The 6,437-nt window shown below is 47.9% G+C and overlaps 1 long non-coding RNA gene across 1 annotated transcript; it reads right to left on the reverse strand.

Annotated features, from left to right (window-relative positions):
- Positions 1-2,378: 2,378 nt before the first annotated feature.
- On the reverse strand, positions 2,379-5,134 carry LOC129539539 (uncharacterized). Its single transcript, XR_008682469.1, has 3 exons — positions 4,996-5,134; positions 3,497-3,640; positions 2,379-2,510 (listed from the first exon to the last, which is right to left on the reverse strand). It is a non-coding gene; the product is annotated as an uncharacterized LOC129539539 (long non-coding RNA).
- Between the last annotated feature and the right edge of the window lie 1,303 nt (positions 5,135-6,437).

The following is a 6,437-nucleotide window of genomic DNA, read 5'->3' on the forward strand; positions in this document are numbered from 1 at the left end:
GCGCAGCATCCTCTCCTCCTCCGACTTCTTCCTCCTCGCCCCTCCCCACCTTGGGTCCTGCGCTTCCTTGCGGGGGTCTGCCCTCCAGTCCCTGACTCCTGGGGACTAGGGACCCTCCTGGTCCCCGCAACCAGTTAAGAAGTGAACACCCTGGGGCCTCTACCGGCGCTCGGGCCAACTCGGCCGCGTTTTTTTTCGTTCCTTTATGGAAAGCACTGCAGAGGCCAACCCGGCCTGCCTGCGGTGGTGATGCGCGCGGAGGTGACTCCACGGTCGGGTCCAGCCCCAATGTGGAGCGCATGGGGACGTCACCTCTCCCAGCCTCCTGTTACTCAAAGGTTGACTTGGGGGTTGGGGGGCGGACGGTAAAGATACCTCTGAGGATGGAGTAAGATGACACAGGTGCAGGGCCTCGCACCTTTCATTTCTGCCCTTCTCCCTCGCGCGCATGTACAGACCTAAGACAGGACAGAAGGAGGGAAGGGGGCGACTCTCTCGGACCGACTACCCCCTCCAGCCTTTCAGCAAGGGAGCTGGCAGCAGGAAGTGGTGCCCTGGGTCTCCTGTCCCTCGGCTCCTGCCCCAAAGGCGATCTGGTACCTAAATGCCGAGCCTCATTAGAAACCCTCATCAGAAACGTAACCACTTTTAAGAAAACATTTAAGAGGAGACACAGAAAGCATTCTCTCTCCCCGAAGGGAAAAAGCCAGTAGGTACTGATCATAATTAAGTCTAGCTTTTGGTCACTGGATAGTAAAAGAGAAAGAACAAAAACGTTTATTAAGTGAACCAACCCCAAAAGAAGAACAGCAAACAGGCCAGACTGTCCAGTTCAAACCGAAACCCGATGGTGTAATTGTTGGTTGTGCTTGCATTTTATTTAAGACTTCTTCCTCTCCCTTTGTCACTTATTTTTTAAAAGTCTAACCTCTCCAAAGCAAGACAGCTCCAACATGGTGAGTTTTAACTCCCGCCTTGACATTAACCTGAATCCAGATGGGACTGCAGAATAACTGTTAAGATGAATTTTGGCTAACCTTTCATTGTCACAGACTTGAACTTTTATTATTCTATCACTTCAGGAGTATGCATTGAAAACTTTATGCCCAAGAAAATGGAATAAACATGAGAGTCAAGTCCATATCCATGCTTTATTATCAAGAGACTAAGGAAATATTTGTAACTCCTCTTCACTTTTTTTTTCTTTTTTAAAAATGTGCTGTCTTAACCATCCAGATGCAGGAGATGGGCTACCTTATCTGGTGTCATTTGGGTGTTCTGAGTCCACAGATGTATCTAGTTTGAAGCTATGGATATAAGTTTTCTCTTTAAGAAAACAAATCTCATCTTGAAGTTCTTTAAGCCTGGGGAAAAAACATTCACGGGGAAAAGAAATTTTTCTTGTACTAAGTTCAACTAAGTTTAATCATTTAAAGGAAAACATGTTTTACTTCTGCCTAAGTAGCGTCTAGTCATGTGACTCATAGTTTAAATATATCCAGAGCTCCCTGTGTTCACCTCCCAGGGCAATTGATTTTTCTGATGGCTCTTGATTCCAACCCTGTTTCCCTAGACTTCGCTGGCTCACTGGGCTTCAGTGAGCATAACTGCCAAAGCCTGTGTTCTTTCCACTCTGAGAGTACATTTAAAATCAGCCACATTCCAGGACTGGCTTCCATTTATTCGTGCTTAAAACCCAGATTGATTTTATTAGCACCTTCCCATAACAAGTAAACAGCCTGAATTTTCCCACATGACCAAGGCCGCCTAAGATCATATTTAGAAATAAACAAGAATCTCTTTGTTCCAAAGAGACAAAGGAATACTGGGACATTGAAAATGGGTCTGATCCCTCTTAGGGAAGCATCCTGGCAGCCACACTCCTCCAGCTAAAGAACTTCTTTTTTTATATATAATTAAATTTATTTATTTTTAATTGAAGGATAATTGCTTTACAATAGCATGGTGGTTTCTGCAAATAGCAACATGAATTAACCACTCCAGTGTTCTTGCCTGGAGAATCCCAGGGATGGGGGACCCTGGTGGGCTTCTGTCTATGGGTCACACAGAGTCGGACACGACTGAAGTGACGCAGCAGCAGCAGCATACCTATGTCCTCTCCTTCGTGAACCTCCCTCCCACCTCCCTCCCCATCCCACCCCTCTAGGTTGTTACAGAGCTTCCACTGGAGTTTCCTGAGTCATACAGCAAATCCCTATTGGCTATCTGTTTTGAGTCTGACACGACTGAGCGACTGAACTGAACTGAACTGAAAGTGTATGTTTCCATGTTACTCTCTCTGTACATCCCACCCTCTCCTTCCTCCCCCGACCCCCACCCCTACCCGCTGCCGTGTCCAGAAGTCTTTTCTCTGTGTCTGTGTCTCCACTGCTGCCCTGTAGGTAGATTCATCAGTCACCACTAAAGGACTGCTTTATGTAGTGACTGGAGTGGTGGCTGGTGAGGGGGTGGAAGATGAGGCTCCGCTTGGGAGCTGTCTGCTTAAACTCCTGGAAAAGAAGAACATCCTGCAATGAACAAAGTAAACTTTGGGAGAGAACTTCAGTTCTTGATACTTTCTGCAGGAGGTGTGTCCTGAGTGATGTTTCTCTTGGCAACGGGACTAGCCTGGCATCTGGAAATGAAGGAAGTCCTCTCCTTACTGAAGCCTGGGGACCACCCTCATTGCAGTAGGCTGCCAAAACCTGTCCCCGCGTTTCAAAGCCACACTCAAGTACCCTTCTTCCAGGACCCTCCAGATCTCTTCTCCCTCCTGAGAACCAGTATAATTTCCCACCATTCCTGCCCATCCCAAGCTATTACATAGGAGAGAGATAGTGTGTGGGTGCAGGTCATTATGAATATGCAGAAGGATATTTGTATTCAGATGAGAAATGAGGCAGTATTTGAAACACAGGCAAGCCAGATTTCAGTTTTTAATGCTTAATCAGTAACTTGAGAGAGCCACAGTGCTATCAATTATTGCTGATACCTTTCGACGGGCAGCATCTCATATAATTGCTATTGTCGTCTTGCAAAGCTCCAAGGTTTTGCATCCTGTTTCATGGCTTCCCCACAGAGAGGGGTAGGAGAAGTTGTAAGGGAGGGTCAACACCGCTCATTAAGGACTTTTAATGAGTTACAGAACTCTTTTGCAAGATTACTCAGAAATAACATATCTTGCTGGTGAGAGGTTGCTGTGCAGCACCAGCTGGGGAGCCCAGTCTGGCACTTTCTGATGGCCTTGGAGGGGTGGGGGGAGGGGGAGAGGGGATGTGTGTATAATGATGGCTGATTTGCATTGTTGTATGGCAGAAACCGAAACAACATTGTAAAAAATTTAAAAACACATGTTTAAATTTAAAAATAGAAAAAAAAAAAAAACACCCATATCTTAAGTCCTCAGAACTGGCACGTTTGCATCACGATTGCTTTGGCTCATTCTATAACACTGTAAAAAATTCTGACCCCCTACAGTAAAACATGGGTGACTTACATCCTTTTGAATAAAAGGTGGGAAACAGGATTCCTGATGCAGACTTTTTCATTAGTTGACTAGGTCTCACTGCTTAAAGAGACATCTCCGGGCTTCTGGTTCAAAAGGACAGAGCAGAGTTTGCTTCTCTTGTTCCTTGTTACTCTAAAATTAAGATGTTGAAGTTTAAAAAAAGGAAATTCAGAAGAAGAATAAAAAGGAGGGGGAGTTGAGGAAGGAATTGTAAAAGGGAGAGAAATCCACAAATGAGAGATTTCCACACACTTTTGGAAGATGGAAAGCTGACGTTAGAGAGCTGCCAGATGAAACAGGAAGAGAAGTGACAGCCTAGGATACGATGTCGGGTGCTGGAGGGGAAACGGGGGTTGGCCTTCTGACAGACAAGGCTTGGGGCTCCTCCTGTGGATGGTGCATTACCCCCAAACCCCTTCATGCATGAGGAAAAGGGACCAGGTGGCTGGTATGGCTCACTCTGCTTCTGTGTGAGGAAGACTCTTTTCCAGCTGAGGTTTTCCATGGAGTGTGGAGCTGTGTGTGGGGGGTGGGTGTTTGCTGGTCACTCTAGAGTGGGGCTCCTCCTGTTTCAGGTGCCCACACCTGCCCACTGAACTGTGGTGATGGTTCCTGAGGAAGGACTGTCCGTCCCCAGGGCGGTGGACAGGACAGACCTCCTGACTGCGTAGTTTGGTATCTGCTGGCCTTGGTGCACCCGGTCCCCTCTCCTGGCAGAGCCACTGCCCAGAGGCCACAGGCTGACTCTCCTTTCCATGAACTCATAGTTTCGAGTTGGAGATCTGGAGGCTACTCAAAGCACACTCAGATTCCAGGCTTTGGTAGGGTCATTTATCACCCTGACTCATTGGAAAAGACCCTGATGCTGGGAAAGATTGAAGGTGGGAGGAGAAGGGGGCGACAGAGGATGAGATGGTTGGATGGCGTCACCAACTCGATGGACATGAGTCTGAGCAAACTCCAGAAGTTGGTGAGGGACAGGAAGGCCTGGCGTGCTGCAGTCCATGGGATTGCAAAGAGTCAGACAAGGCTGAACGACTGAACTGAACTGAACTGATCATCCTGAGGAAACTGGGGTTTCCTGATCACCCTGAGGCGGGGGGGGGGGGGGGGGGGAAGGAAGCCTGTGCAAATGTGGCCATTAGCATGCTCTGCAGCAGCAGCAGCAGCAGCTGATTATCACAGAAGTCAACCTTTGCAATACCACTGGCTAAAAGGAAGGTGTAACATGGGACTTCCCTGGTGGTCCAGTGGTTAAGAATCGCCTTGCAATGCAGTGGATGTGGGTTCAATCCCCACTCGGGGACCTAAGATCCCACAAGTGCAGGGCAACTAAGCCCATGCTACAACTACTGACCCCACACACCACAACTAGAAAGTCCATGCACCCAACGCAAGATCCCGCATGACACAATGAAGATCCAGTGTGCTGCCACTAGACCTGACGCAGCCAATAAATCAACACATTTTTTAAAAGAGTAACATACTTGAAATGTCCCACTTTAAGTTCAAACGCTGTCACCAAGAATGGCAATTCCGCAATGTGGAAGTTGTCCTATTTGGATGGTCCATTCTGCACAGAAACAGCCTATGGTCCCAGAGAGTTGGAAAAACATACAGTTCCCCACTTCCCACTGGAGACCTGAGAATGAACTAGTGAGTTAATGAGCTGAAGGGACAGAGGTCTCTGCTTAAAGCTCAGGTTAAACATTAAATCTCTTGACTTTTTTGTTCACAGCTCTTTAACATGTCAAGTGGAGCTGAAGTCCTAGCCTCCTCACAACTGTTCCTGATGAACGCCATTGAGCTGTTTGCACAAGTCCTCCTGCTGGGAAGGTTCTCAGGAACACAACTTCCTTCTCTAGGTCATCGACCGCCTCTTCCTAAGAGGCTGCCCCAGTTCCCTTCTAGGCTGTAACTCACTAAGGGAGCCTCTCAACAGCCTTCTGAGGTCCTCCGTTTTATGGATGCAAAGCTGAGGCTTAGAAGAGCGGGATACCTAAGTTCTCAAAGCTAGTAAATAGCAGAGCTGGGACTTGAACCCAAGTCTGTCTAGTCCACAAGGTCTTTTCATCATGCTGCTGCTGCTGCTGCTGCTGCTAAGTCACTCCAGTCGTGCCCGACTCTGTGTGACCCCACAGATGGAAGCCCACCAGGCTCCCCCGTCCCCGGGATTCTCCAGGCAAGAACACTGGAGTGGGCTGCCATTTCCTTCTCCAAAGTGTGAAAGTGAAAAGTGAAAGTGAAGTCGCTCAGTCATGTCCGACCCTCAGCGACCCACGGACTGCAGCCTACCAGGCTTCTCCATCCATGGGATTTTCTAGGCAAGAGTACTGGAGTGGCTTGCCATTGCCTTCATCATGCTAACTATGCCCAAATAAATGAGAAACCTCGCAGAATAGACAAGTTGACCTCTGAGTAGCAGGAACTACTACTCTGGTACCCAGGGCTACTGTGCAGGGAGGGTGACCAACCATTCCTGCTTGGGGGTATTTCCAGGTCATGGAATTTTCAAGCAGATGAGTAGATCACCCTCCATGTAGGGTTGCACAGGTTGCTCATGAAACAAAAATACCAGACCAAGCAGCAAGTCGAGGCTGCAATCCAGCCATGTTCCATTTGCCAAGCTGTCCCCTGGGTAGCAGAGTTGCATCCCCCTAGACAAGGGCAGCATGGGCTCACCAAGGCTCCACCAGTTCCTCTGACACTGTTGACCCAGAACTTTAAGTAGTTCAGTGATGAAGGTAACGATTTCATTTTAAACTAAGCTCTTTACCCTCTCTTGCCAAAGAATTTCTCCCAGTTCCTGTACACACACGCACACAGCATCAAAAACAAAGTCCCAGTCATGTTCTTACAAACTAGTCCAGTCACAGATGGGAAAGGAAGCTGGAAAATATAGTAGATCTCGAATGCAGTGTCTGGTAGT

Source organism: Moschus berezovskii, chromosome 11, assembly GCF_049115385.1.
Source record: "Moschus berezovskii isolate FMDL1 chromosome 11, NW_MosBer_1.0, whole genome shotgun sequence".
NCBI lineage: Eukaryota > Metazoa > Chordata > Mammalia > Artiodactyla > Moschidae > Moschus > Moschus berezovskii.